The sequence below is a fragment of the Thalassophryne amazonica genome, chromosome 16 (genome assembly GCF_902500255.1).
Source record: "Thalassophryne amazonica chromosome 16, fThaAma1.1, whole genome shotgun sequence".
In the NCBI taxonomy this organism is placed as follows: Eukaryota; Metazoa; Chordata; class Actinopteri; order Batrachoidiformes; family Batrachoididae; genus Thalassophryne; species Thalassophryne amazonica.
In genome coordinates, this window is record NC_047118.1 from 90,482,342 (window position 1) to 90,497,135 (window position 14,794).

Here is a 14,794-nt window from a genome sequence, read left to right on the forward strand (position 1 = left end):
CCATTCACAAGATTCAGCAGGCTTTGGACAATGATGCCACGAGTATCACGCAAATCAGCAGTGGAGAGCGACACATCTTCCAGTAGAACATCCACAAGCCAAAATGACCAAGTAACTGACAGAATACAGACTTTGATCATTAATTTCCATCATGTCACTATCTACGAACTTGCAGAGGTGGGGATAAGCACAGGTTCAGTACACTCCATTTTGACCCCGACGTCCAGGATGAGACATGGCTTTATAGCTATGACCCAGAAACCAAATCTCAGTCATCACAATGGAAACATCCAACATCACCGAGGCTAAAGAAAGCATGGCAGGTGTGCAGCAAGGTCAACGTCATGTTGGCCATTTCTTTGGCTACTGTAGAGTGGTGCATCATGGGTATGCACAAAAGTCCAAAATATTAATGGAGAGTATTATTGAAAGGTCCTACATCACAAACAACCAGATCTGTGAGCGGGGAAAAGTTGATAGCTCCATCATGACAATGCACCCGCCTATTCTGCCCAGCTGATTCAGGCTTTTCTGGCCAAACACAAGACTCCTGTGATTCGTCAGGCTCCCTACTCAACTGATATGTCTCCCTTTGACTTTTGGCTGTTTCCCAAGATCAAAAGGACACTGAAAGGAACTCGATTTGAGTGGCGAGAAGACATCATGTAGAATGTGATGGCCCAACTATACACCATTCGAAAAGAGACCTTCCAGAAATGCTTCCAGCAATGGCAGATCCACTGGAAGAAGTGTGTGCAGTCCCAAGGAGACTATTTCAAAGGGATTAGGATTTCAGACGTCTAGGTGAGTAATTGTATTTTTCGTGGCCAAAGGTTGGATACTTTTTGAATGCACCTCGTATAGTAACAAGAGACTGATTTCTGTCTGTCTGTGGTAACTATCTAATGTATCTCATTGATACATTAGATAGTTACCACAGTAGCATTTTAGTTTCAATTATTTTACTGTTTTTATATTTGTATGTGTTATTTTATTGTCTATTTATATCATGTGAAGCACTTTGTGACCTTGGTCTGTGAAAAGTGCTATATAAATAAAGCTTACTTACTTACTTATTGATCTAATAATAATAATAATAATAGTAATAATAATATAATATAATCCACTTTACACAAAGGTGAGTTGTGGACACCAAGGTTGGTGACTGTGGTGGAAAGAGTGATATTTTGACCAGAAAAAGCTATGCTGAGGATTTTGTGTTGTTGAATTTGATGAACAGTGCCTATTTGAATTGCTTTGGTTTTTGAACTGTTAAGATGGAGAAAATTTTGCTGCATCCAAGCCTTAATCTCCTCCAGACACTGTGAGAGTAGAAAGAGGGGTAGCTAGAGAAGGAGAGGAAGCAGAGGGTGATAAAGATGGAGCAAAAGCAGACACACCGCCACCCAGCCTCAGATACAACTGAGTATCATCAGCGTTGCAGTGGAATGAGACTCCATAACGGCCAATGATGTGTCCAAGTGGCATCATATACAGGTTAAATAGAAGGGGTCCCAAGACTGATCCCTGAGGCACCCCACAAGAGACAGTATGGCTCGATGATCTGGCATGCCCAATGGAGACTAATTCCCATCTCTCAGACAGATAAGATCGAAACCACTTCAGGACAGTGCCAGTAAGCCCTACAAGGTGCTGTAGTTGATGGAGCCAGGATAACATGATCTACCGTGTCAAAGGCTGCCGATGGATCAAGCAGAATGAGGACAGAAGAAAACCCGTTGTCAGAAGCAACCAGCAGGTCATTTGTGACCCTGACCAGTGCTGTCTCTGTACTATGAGCTCTATGGAAACCAGATTGGATTTTTTCCAGAATCCTGTTTTCATGTAAATGATCTTGAATATGGACCAAAACAGTTTTTTCAAGAATTTTTGCCAGAAAGGGAAGATTAGAGATGGGTCTGTAACTTGCCAGATCATGCGGGTCAAGAGTGTGTTTTTTAAGAAGTGGTTTGATAATGGCAGATTTCAAGATGGGAGAAACATGACTGGATTGGAGAGATTGATTAATTATAGCAGTGATAAGGGGAATGAGAATGGCAATGTTTGCCTCAATTAGGGATGTTGGGAAGGGGTCAAGAGCACAGGTGGAGGGTTTCATGGCCCTGACTGTGGCCTCAACTTCCCTTCCACAAACCACAGGAAAAGAGCAGAAGGGGATAGGATTCCCAGACTGTGGATTGACAGCTGGGATGGATGTGGAAGGGGAAGTGATAAGGGCAGATCGTAATGTTTGAACCTTATTTTGAAAAAAGGAGATAAATTTATTACAAAGGTCATTGGTGGGATCAGTGAAAGATGTTGCTCAGGGATGGAGGAGATGAGTGATGGTGGAAGACAGCGTTTTTGTATTTCCAGGGCTATTTACTCTTATAGATGAGTAAAAAAGGGATCTTGATTCATGGAGACTCCTAGCATAAGACTTACGGTCCTCGCGATAAGCTAGCTTGTGAACTAGCAGACCTGAAGCTAAAAAGCATCTCTCAAGTGCTCGACCAGCTGCCTTCATTTTTCTCAACTCAGGGGTGAACCATGGAGTCGAGCGAGTGAAGGCAACCATCCTCTCTCTAACAGGAGTGTGATGGTCCAGAATGCTACAGAGGCTGGTGTTATAAAATCCACGGCATTGACTGACGTTGAGAGTGAGACAGGAATGAAATTCCGAAGGTCAGCTGGTAACAGTTCAAGATATTTTGATATTTTTTAGGTTTCTAAAAGAAATCTGTCGCTTTGGCTTGGTGATCCTGTCCTAACAGGGAAGCTCCATGTAGATAATCTTAGATCAGACACACCCATATCATAGATAGAGAGATGTTGAACAGGTTGAGAGTTTGTGATGACTAAGTCCAGGGTGTGTCCACAGGAGTGCATTGGGAGTTTAACATGTTGTTCCAAAGCCAAACAGTCCAGAAATTGAAGGAATTCAGCAGCCAGATGACAGGTAGGAGGATCCACATTGATGTTGAAATCCCCGAATATGAGTGTGTTGGTGGTTGAAGAGCAAAATGTCGTAAGAAACTCGGACATCTCTGAAAGAAAGGAAGGATGAAATTTGTGAGGCCAGTAAATGAGAATAACAGTCATCTCATTGATCTAATGCAGCTGCCTACAGTTGACAAGAAACAGGACACCCAGTGACTTAGTTCTTTATTAACAAAGTTGAACATATCGATTCTTCTTTAATATTAAACCTGTCCATAAAGTTAATTTGATTGCATCACATTTGCAAAAAATTGACTTCATCACTTATTTGCCAAAAGGAATTCACAAAGATACCAATTCCTAAAAGGTTCGGACACCACCTGCCCTAATAAGTTTTTGTTTTCCCCTTGGAATAAAATAACTTCACTGAGGTTATTTTATAACATTATTATAACAGTTTACCAGACTGGGTGAAGGATTTCTTTGCTCCGCAATTGCCAGTTTTTTCACCTGTGTGACGTTTGAGGAGTTTGTTGCATGCACAGCCAGTTTTCAAATCACCTCAGAAGATTCAAAAGGATCAAGATCCACACTTTGACTAGACAATTCCACAGCTCTCCCTTCTAAGGTATTCCTTCATTGGTGGATGTACTGGAATGTTTTGGGGCATTGTCATGTTGCATGGTCCATCTCTATTTCAGCTTCAGTTTTTGGTCAGGTGGTCCATGTTTCCTCAACCACCCTTTGACAGCAGTAATGTGAAACATGCTAAACACACCTGAGCAATTGGTCTCTGGATTTTTGACACAGAAGAGGAATCAGAATATTTTATGATTCCTGATTCTCAAAAATTGTACTTTAAACTCTTGATTTATTTATTTTTTTTTTAACTTTGTTTACATGGTTTTGAGTTTCTATTTCTACCATTTGTGATGCCATTTACCCCCTTGCTTTTGGGCCTTGCAAGGATATTACTCTGCACAGGCTGCCCCTGGTCACCAATCCTGTTCATGATGTTCATGAACAGGTGGTTCAGCGCAGTCTGGGAAAGGAGGGTGTCCAGTTTAGTGACTTGAGAATTGAATCTGTACTTTTTGCGGATAGTGTGGTTCCGTTGGGTTCATCGGGCAGTGACCTCCACTGTGCATTGGGCAGGTTTGAGGCTGAGTGTGAAGCGACTGGAATGAGAATCAGCATCTCAAAATTTGACACCATGGTCCTGTCTCAGAAATGGGTGCATTGTCCCCTCTGGGTCTTGTTCTTGAGTGGGGGTAAGAGGGAGTGTGAGATTTATAGACAAATTGAGGCTGCATGATCATGGTTCTCTGTTGGAAAAGGGTTGATTGTATGTGTAAGTATCTCGGGGTCTTGTTCATGAGTGGGAATAATTTGGAATGTGAGATTGATAGATGGACTAGGTCTGCATTTGGCATTTTATGGATGTGGTACCAGACTGTCGTGGTGAAGACACAGCTGAGCTGCAAGGTAAGACTGTGGACTTGCACTCCTACCGTCACCTATTGTCATGAACTTTGGGTAATGACTAAAAGAACAAAGTCGCGTAGTGATGGGTCGATGAGGCGTCATGAAGTGTTTCGACACATTGCCAAACTGTATTGATACTGTGTCACTGAATACTGACACCTGCTGGACCTTAAAAATCCCTACACAGACTCAACTGACACTGATCTGATGTCCTAGTATATACAATAGTATAATTTAAGTCATTGTATTTTATATTGTATTATTTCATATCTTCATGTAATTTTAAAATACGAGGTCTGTGAGAAAACTATCCGACCTTATTATTTTTTTCAAAAACCATATGGATTTGAATCACATGTGATTGCGTCAGACAAGCTTGAACCCTCGTGCGCATGCGTGAGTTTTTCCACGCCTGTCGGTTGCATCATTCGCCTGTGAGCAGGCTTTGAGTGAGGAGTGGTCCACCCCCTTGGCAGATTTTCATTGTCAGGAAATGGCGGAATGATTTGGGCTTTTTTTCCATCAGAATTTTTTCAGAAACTGTTAGAGACAGGCAGCTGGAAACCATTCGAAAAAATTTATCTGGCTTTCGGTGAAAATTTTACGGGCTTCACAGAGAATAAGGAGTGTTACTACAGCTTTAAGGACGGCCCACAATGGCGCTTGGCGCGCTGCGCGCCGAGCTGCCATCGAGAGGCAGAAACCACCACATCATTTCTAAACGGATGGCTGTGTGGAGCCGGGACCGTCGTGAGCAATTTCTCTGGTTATCACAAGAGCTGGACATCAGCCATTTTCTGGCAGATTTCACTTTTAAAAAGAGATTTTGTCATGGAAAGCCACGCGGAGGCTTCGCGCGTCACGACGGATTTGCTGATAGATCGAGACAAAGGAACACCTCCGTTTCCGAGTGTTAGAGGACATGTTGGGACATGCCTAGCTCTCCACAATTTCTCTTATACTCACTTGACTGGTAAGCACTGAAAGCTGAGATAGACATGTCCCAACTTGGGTAGCGTTACTGTAGTAACACTCATTCTCTGTGAAGCCCGTAAAATTTTCACCGAAAGCCAGATAAATTTTTCGAATGGTTTCCAGCTGCCTGTCTCTAACAGTTTCTGAAAAAATTCTGATGGAACAAAAGCCCAAATCATTCCGCCATTTCCTTGCAATGAAACAACGACGAGAGGGGTGGAGCAGTGCTCACTCAAAGCCTGCCCACAGGCGAATGACGTAACCGACAGCCGTGGAAAAACTCACGCATGCGCACGAAGGTTCAAGCTTGGCTGACGTAAAAACATATGAATCAAATCCATATAGTTTTTGAAAAAAATAAAAAGGTCCGATACTTTTCTCACAGACCTCGTATCTTTGATATTCTTAGATACAGTCAATAAATAATGTGAACATGTATCATAACGTGAACATCTTAGTGAACGTGTTGTGAATGAGGATGCTTGTGGACTGGGATTATGTTTTACAGATTTTTATTAAAAAAAGTTTTGCCAACATTTTGAAATTGAGGCTGTTACGCTTGTTTGATACAACTTCTCCAGCTGTAGAAAACACCTGCTCACACGGCACAGATGAGGCTGGAGTGCAGAGAAATTGTAAGGAAAGCCGAAAGAGGTTTGGATATACCGTCTTGTGGTTGTCCCAGTATCTCAGAGGATCCTGGGACCCTCTGCACCTCCCGGATGGCATCATCTGTAGCACTTTTGGTCTGCCTGCCCACTTTGATGTCAAGATGTTGCTAAAGGTCATCTAACAAACAACAAATTGGCATTTTAGTGCATGATTTCAAGACAACAAATAATGATGAATAACATGCCTGAAGTGGGTGCAGACGGTCCCAGCTGGGGCTCATTTGTGTGTCCGATCACAGACGCACATTCTGAACACAGTCTACTGATGGCCTCATTGCACTTGGAGGAGCTGCAGAACCTAAGTGATTTAAATCTGGGCTCTAGAAGTCTTGCTACGGTCAACACACTTAATGACTCCAGAGTGGAAGTGACTCGACGCTGCAGGTGTTCAATGCCTGTGTGTGCATTACACTCTAGTGCAAGATAGAGCATTTTCACCATCGGGATGACCTTTGACCCTGACACTCGCCTGTCTTCAGACAACTCCACTGTCGCTTGATGGAAAGGAGCAAACACAAGAAGTGTTTCTCCTCTGGTTTCCTCATCAGCTGTAAGTGGAGTCAGATCTGTTTTCACAGAGACCCACACTGGTTCCCTCTCATCATGGAGCCTTGACAGCATTTCATATGTGCTGTTCCAGCGTGTTGCCACCTCAATGATAAGTTTCAGGGTTGGTTGTCCCATCTGCTGCTGCACTTTGAAGCTTCTTCTTGGCTGTAGTGTTTGATCTGAAGTCTGTGACAATGTGCCGAGCTTCGTGTCTGATGGATGTAAGTGTGAGGATCTGATCACATGATTTTCTAACTAATAAATTGAGACTATGTTCAGTGTAAACTGAGTGTTGAATGTGGAGCCGTCTTGTGGATGCAGTCATGTTTGGTGCTGCGTCGGTCACAAGACACTTTACTTTGTTGGTTATGGCCCAGTCCTCCATCATGGCCCTTTTGACTTGGGTCAGATTGTCAGCAGTGTGACTTTGTGGAAAGTATTACACACCCAATACAGATGTACACAACTGCAAATTCTCATTAATGTAGTGACGGGTAAGAGCCATGTCCGCCTCCATGTTCACAGATGTCCACGTGTCAGCTGGTATACTCACTGCCACAACTTGCTGAACATCCTTTTTCACTCGTTCCTGTTCCTCAGAATCAGAATACTTTATTAGTCCCTTAAAGGGCAATTCATTGCAGACCCCCTGGCCAACCATAAAAACACAGACATAACATTTACATAGGTATATGCTAAATAACAATCACAGAATCCTCCTCCTCGTACTTCTTGACCACCATTTGTTTACACCAATTACACCAAGTCAAACCAAAAGCAAATCAACATATTTACCTTAAAGATTAAATAATTTGAATATATCAACTACTACTTTAGACAGTTTCCACACAAACCTTTCTGGTTGGCAGAACATATGAGGGCTGAAGGACCTGAACCAGTTTCCTGAACCCTTCACTCTCCACAGTGCTGAGGGGCAGGCAGACCTTCAGGATGAACCTCAGCAGAGCCTCATCCAGCATCTGCTTCCTGGAAGCTTGATGGTTAAAAATGAGGTACAGAATAAATTAATAGGAATTAATTATCAATATATTAACTGTGAGTAAATTGTAGACTGGCTGTGTACCTGAGTTCATCCTGGGTGTATCTGGGACTTCATTCTCATGCCTGGTCCTATAATGTCTCAGCATTGAGGAGGTTGTTTTGTTTAAATAGCAACGTTCTGTTGATAAATGCGACATTTAATCTGCAAAAGATAATATGAATAGTAGTAGTTGAACTGATTTTGAATTCAGATAGATCAAGTGGAAACTCTGAGAGGAACAGGATGAAGCAACAAGGAAATTAAAACAAATACCTTATTTTCTGATATGAGATCAAAATGGTCCCACACAGTGGAAACCTTTCTTTTGGCTTGAGGCTGCTCCATAATTCATGATAAATTTGACGATGAACCGCAACAGATCAGAGATTCTTTTGGCAGATGCATCCCGTTGACAGATACGCTTCCTTATAAACACAATTTGGTGCATCAGTGTCAGTTCGAAACAGTTCCTGTATTGGTCACATGACTTTCTTAAAGTGATACGCGCACTGACACGGGGTTTTGCTCTATGAGCTCGACACCTGCGCCGACGCATCAGTGTTGACGGACTCATCACTAAAGTCGCGAATACCAGTGGCAGAAATTAGATTTTTCTTTTCAAATCAAAATCAAATCAATTTTATTTATATAGTGCCAAATCACAACAAACAGTTGCCCCAAGGCGCTTTTGTATCTTGGTTTACACTCCAAGACAGGACAAGAAGCTCTACTATCTGAGAGGGACTCGAAGTAGAGCTGCTGCTTCTTCATATAGAAAGGAGCCAGCTAAGGTGGTTCAGGCATCTGGCAAGGATGCCCCATGGTGTCTCCCTCGGGAGGTCTTCCAGGCACATCTAAGTGGGAAGAGGCCCTGGGGGAAGACACAGGACATACTGGAGGGATTATATTTCCCAGATGACTTGAGAAGGCCTCATGATCCCCCAGGAAGAGTTAGAGGACTTGGCCAAGGATAGAGAAATGTGATAAGTTGATTGGTCTACTGCTGACCCTGCCATGCTGGAAGGGGTTTGGCTTAGGGCTGAGCGATATGACTTAAAATTCATGTTGCAGTATAAATTGAATCCCTTCACGGTAACGGTATATATCGTGACATAGACTTAAGTGTAAAAATTATAATGGAAGTGTTTCTGAATGGGTTATATAGTCACATAGCAAAGCTAAATGGATAAAGATAAATAAATAAAAACAACAACAACAAAAACATATAATGTAATTTTGAGCACCTGACTCTGACTTGTGTTAGACATGTAATTGTGGACATTGCAGTGACCTCACACTGTCATTCCTGCTTCGGTCCAGGTGGAGGCAGTGTTAGTTTGTCTGCCTTTGGTGGTGTTTTGTCCAGAACTCCTCAGATACCACCCCACGTGGGTTGATGTTCCTGATTGGCTTAGGTCCACCAGTGAAAAAGGGGAAGGCATGTTATTTTTTTCCTTTGCTCTCCTGACCTGAGATGGAGCTGATTCTGAATGAGGAATTGAGACTTTGTTTACTTGGCTTTCTGCAAATACACTCACCAAATATGACCATAGATTCACGAAAAACATTGCAGAAATTATTAAACATACTTCACATTATAGTCAGCCTATTAACACAATTTAAAAACTGGCATAGAGTTTGAAGTGCACTTTTAAAAATCATTGAAATGGAGACTGAGTCTGGTGAATTTAATTGAGAACTGCTTAATTCGTTCATGTGACTTTTACATGACCAAATTAAGTCACGCGACTCCAGAGGGTTAAAATAGCTTATAATGTTACACTCTTACAAAGAGTAAGTTTTAATCTACCAATGGCAAGATGGAGCCTGTGACCAAAGCACTGCAGCCTTTTCCAGTGAGTGCTAGAAGAGGATTGGCTGTTGGCCCAGTGAGAGCTAGAAGAGGATTGCCTGTTGGTCCAGCAAGAGCTAGAAGAGGATTGGCTGTTGGTCCAGCGAGAGCTAGAAGGGGTTTGGCTGTTGGCCCAGCGAGAGCTAGAAGAGGATTGGCTGTTGGCCCAGCGAGAGCTAGAAGAGGATTGGCTGTTGGCCCAGCGAGAGCTAGAAGAGGATTGGCTGTTGGCCCAGCGAGAGCTAGAAGGCGTTTGGCTGTTGGCCCAGCGAGAGGAGGATTGACTGTTGTCCCAGCGAGAGCTAGAAGGCGTTTGGCTGTTGGCCCAGCGAGAGCTAGAAGGCGTTTGGCTGTTGGCCCAGCGAGAGCTAGAAGGCGTTTGGCTGTTGGCCCAGCGAGAGCTAGAAGGCGTTTGGCTGTTGGCCCATTGAGAGCTAGTAGAGGATTGACTGTTGGCCCATTGAGAGCTAGTAGAGGATTGACTATTGGCCCTGCGAGAGCTAGAAGCGGTTTGGCAGTTGGCCCATTGACAGCTAAAAGAGGATTGGCTGTTGGCCGAGCGAGAGCTAGAAGAGGTTTGGCTGTTGGCCGAGCAAGAGCTAGAAGAGGATTGGTTGTTGGCCCAATAAGAACGACATGTCAGGCCAAAACCTGGAAGACTAGTGGCAGAAACCACTGATCTATAAAAAACAGATTGGTGCAGAAACCACTGATCTGTACAAAACAGAAACGTGTCACAGGACTTCTCATTTATACAGCAGTTTTCTGAAGAAAAATCCTTGCAAATTTTTTTTTAACCTCAGAATTTCTGATTACTGTAAAAAAAAGTTTAGAACACTTGTAATTAAAATAGCTAAATAAATAAAAGGTTCTTTAGAAACCTTTTTATCTGTACATTAAAACCACCTGTTATTTCAGATTAGATAATTTCTTGTTTAACATAAAGAACCTCGGACATTTATTTTTAGACAAATAAAATAACATGGAAATTTGTACTTTTTTTTTAAGTCTGGTAGATTATTTATATCTCATTTCAACCAGAAAACAGACACTGTAAATAAATACAAATGTTTATTATAAATGCAACAGGAGATAATTTAAGAATGACTGCAATGTGAGTGTAAAGTAGGATTTCTGTGATATAAACCTCATGATGAAATATTTTTTTAATTGAGTCATTTCAATGTGTAATTATGTCAAAATATGTGATTGCCTTTAATGTTGTGATCAGGACAGACTCATTTGTAAAATATGAATTTGACTAGTGATTGTGAATGTTTTAAAATTGAGCATAATAAGGGGCGGGGCTTCTACCTGTGAAAATGTCTTGGTTTAAGTTTGATTTCGTGGACATTTTTAATGATCCTTAATTTATTAAAATATAAAATGAAACAGCTTTTTAAAAAATAAAATAGTTGCTGTTGAAAGAGCCTTTTATTTAGAAGCAGATGATGTTCTGCTGGATTCTTGGGACCAGATGAAGGTCTCTTCTGCAGCTTTGAACTCTGGTGATGTTGCTGAAGACACTTTTGTCCTATTTTGAAGAGCAGAGATGTTTTCTTCCAACTGGACTTCATGATGTTCAGCTCATCAATGGAAGGTTTTGAAGTGCATCTCTATTTGAACACCCTGTGATTTTGCAAGTTCTCCCACTTAGAAATCATGGAGGGGTCTGAAATTTTCAAATACTTATTTTCCTCACTATATATTCCAAAAACGGAAAAAACTACGGAAAAGACGCCTGAAAAAAACTAAATTATTTAAAGATGAGCTTTTTGTTGTATGGCTGGGGGGCCTGGCTGCCTTTTTGTTTCTGTCTTTTGTTTTTCCTTCCAGGTGGCTTGCATTTGGGACTGAGTGGCTGTGTAGCTGAGTTTATCAGGACCTCACCCTGATCACCTGCGGCTCGTCAGGACTCACAGCTGTGGTGCATCTACATGGATTGGAACATGGTGGCATTTAAGACTGGAGTACACAGTGTGTATTTGCCAGAGACTCGACCTTGTGACCAGACGGGTGAGATCGTCGTCTCGGGAGCCATCTCATCATCAGTGGATGCAGAGAACGTCCAGGTTTGATGCATGGTCTGTGAAAGAGGAGAGGGTGAGGTCTCACGCTCGTCAGCACACTTCCTGAGGTACGTTAGATTTTGTGACTAACATTTATACAGTCAGTAAATGTGGTGTCCCTCACACCTTATTATATTGAGCTGTATGTTGGTCGTGTAATCAGCTTCCTCTGCAGTGGAGTTTTGTGAACTGGGTGTTCCATGCCTGCAGGGTGAGAAGCTGATTAGTAATTAAGCCAGGAAGTGTTTGCTGTTTGTGCACCTTTGAGCGTTCTCTCTGTGTGTTGAGTGTGGACTCACATAATGATTCCTTCTTTCACAGACTCGGTTTGTCGCGGCCACCTGGGGCGTCGGCGGGGTCCTTGGGTCCGAACCAGTTCTGGCTCCGGACCGTTAGCGCTGCTGGGAGCGCACCGCAATCCACCACGCCAGACCGCGCACTTTTATATTTTTCACAGCACTGTTATGTTCATTAAACTCTGTTATCCTTTGTACCGTGCTCTGCTTATTTTATACTGGGTCCTTCAAACGCTGGTCGGTTCTCCAGGCTGCGTCCGACACATAACACTTTTGTGGTCTCCAAAAAAAGCTGTAGCTTTATTTGGTTAAAAAAAAAAAGACTGAACCATTTACAAATTAAAGTGTTCACTCAGATCAACTGTGCTAAAAGCTAAGCTAACGTTAGCCGATCAATAAACCTTCACAGCAGTTCAGTAAACATCACGTTTTACTTTTATTTTATTCTCACCTCGATAAAGCTGCAGAACTAAACTCTTTTGGTCAAACTGGGAGTTCACATATATCCAAAAAGTGGGAGATTTTGGACTGAGTGGGTTTGCTCCATCACCCCGGCTGCCTGCCTCGCTCTGCCCAGGGATGATGCCTGAAGGCCGTCTTCTCCGTGCGGGTCGGCCCGCTGTCATGGTTTGATCGATATCCCACCAAGTCATCAGTCCTCCCTCGGTCGGCGTCACTCTGAAAAGCAGCTGAAAAAAAGCTTCTCCCAGCAGGGTGATGGGAGAATCGTTCTGCTGCTGTTTCTTAAAGCTTTTTTGTGGTTCAGGCGACGCAAATTCAAGATGGCGATCGCTGAACTTTTTGCAGGTTATGGAAACAGCCAGAGTGTGACGTAGCAATCTCCACCCCCTTGCCACTTCCGAAGCGAAACGTCTGACGTCACATATTAAAGCATTGTTGGGCGTTGCCTGACGTGTGTGAAGCCTGCAGTGTGAAAGGCCCCTTATGGGTCACTGGGCCACAGCCCCATCACATTGATGGATGTGGAGAAGAGCGGTCTGTAACAGTGTGAAGACATTTGAACAGAAGAGGCCATCGGCTGAGGAAGAGCTGTACCAGGCGAAAGGCTGCTGAGCCACTAAAATTAGGACAGCCTCCTGGGTAGATGTTCGTGCAGAAATTCTATGGACCACCATGCTTGTATTGAGCAGCACTGATGTGATGATGGACAAAGGTGTTTGCTGATGCCAATATTTTTACAGGCAAACAAAGCTCCATGTCTTTAGGGTCCTGGTACTTTTTGTCTTAGGGTAGTATCTCACAGACATGCGACTGATGGACAGGAGGTGGAGACGACTGTCTGCTGAATGCCGCCTAGAGTGGCAAAATTTGGCAGTCTGCACACATACCGTGAGAGAGCTGGTGCAATTTTTACAGGTGCAAGGATTTTCTAATGAATTCCCACGTGGCACTTTGACCGGACGTTCAGGGCCACTGGCGCAGCTGAAATGATGAAAGTTTGTACACATCAGCTCAGGCGCTGTGGGAGAAGGCTGCATCTCCAGTAGCTCTCCAGTTTTACCCCTTTTTAGCTCTTTTTCCTTTCTACCCTTGTGCTCTTCTAATGAAGACACATTGTGTGCTTTATAGGTATCCCATGGGTATTTTTCAGTTTTCAATGCTACCAGGAGCCGGCCTTTTCACTTCAAGAGAGAAACTACTATCTCTGAGAACAAAGGGACGAGCCGGGACATGACATCCCAGCAGAGGTGAGGAGGAGATCCAGGGGCTGTAAGGCTGGGGGTAAGCTATAGGGGTGCCGGAAAAAAATCAATTCACGTCCGAATCGCGATTCTTATTTATTATGATTCTGAATCCATCCAAAATGTCAAAGAATCGATTTTTTTAAAAGCATTTTTTTAAACATTTTCTTGCTTACTCGCTGCGTGTACTGTTTGTCAGGCCTACAGCGTCCCCGTGAGGGGAAGGTCCGGCGTGCTTCAAACATTTGTGAGCTGCATCTTAGCATGGCGGACGAAGAGCTAATTCAGGCAAATATTTGAGCGCATTTTGGATTTTATTCTTTGCTGCGTAAGAAGGAGCTTTATATAGCGCCAAATCACAACAAACAGTTGCCCCAAGGCGCTTTATATTGTAAGGCAAAAGCCATACAATAATTACAGAAAAACCCCAACGGTCAAAACGACCCCCTGTGAGCAAGCACTTGGCGACAGTGGGAAGGAAAAACTCCCTTTTAACAGGAAGAAACCTCCAGCAGAACCAGGCTCAGGGAGGGGCAGTCTTCTGCTGGGACTGGTTGGGGCTGAGGGAGAGAACCAGGAAAAAGACATGCTGTGGAGGGGAGCAGAGATCAATCACTAATGATTAAATGCAGAGTGGTGCATACAGAGCAAAAAGAGAAACAAACACTCAGTGCATCATGGGAACCCCCCAGCAGTCTAAGTCTATAGCAGCATAACTAAGGGATGGTTCAGGGTCACCTGATCCAACCCTAACTATAAGCTTTAGCAAAAAGGAAAGTTTTAAGCCTAATCTTAAAAGTAGAGAGGGTGTCTGTCTCCCTGATCTGAATTGGGAGCTGGTTCCACAGGAGAGGAGCCTGAAAGCTGAAGGCTCTGCCTCCCATTCTACTCTTACAAACCCTAGGAACTATAAGTAAGCCTGCAGTCTGAGAGCGAAGCGCTCTATTGGGGTGATATGGTACTAAGAGGTCCCTAAGATAAGATGGGACCTGATTATTCAGAACCTTGTAAGTAAGAAGAAGAATTTTAAAATCTATTCTGGAATTAACAGGGAGCCAATGAAGAGAGGCCAATATGGGTGAGATATGCTCTCTCCTTCTAGTCCCCGTCAGTACTCTAGCTGCAGCATTTTGAATTAACTGAAGGCTTTTCAGGGAACTTTTAGGACAACCTGATAATAATGAATTACAATAGTCCAGCCTAGAGGAAATA

General features: G+C 43.2%; 1 protein-coding gene across 1 annotated transcript in view; it reads left to right on the forward strand.

Moving 5' to 3' along the window:
- amdhd2 (amidohydrolase domain containing 2) overlaps positions 1–14,794 on the forward strand; it is a 132,676-nt gene that overhangs the window by 39,922 nt on the left and 77,960 nt on the right. The gene's annotated exons all lie outside the window — the stretch shown is intronic.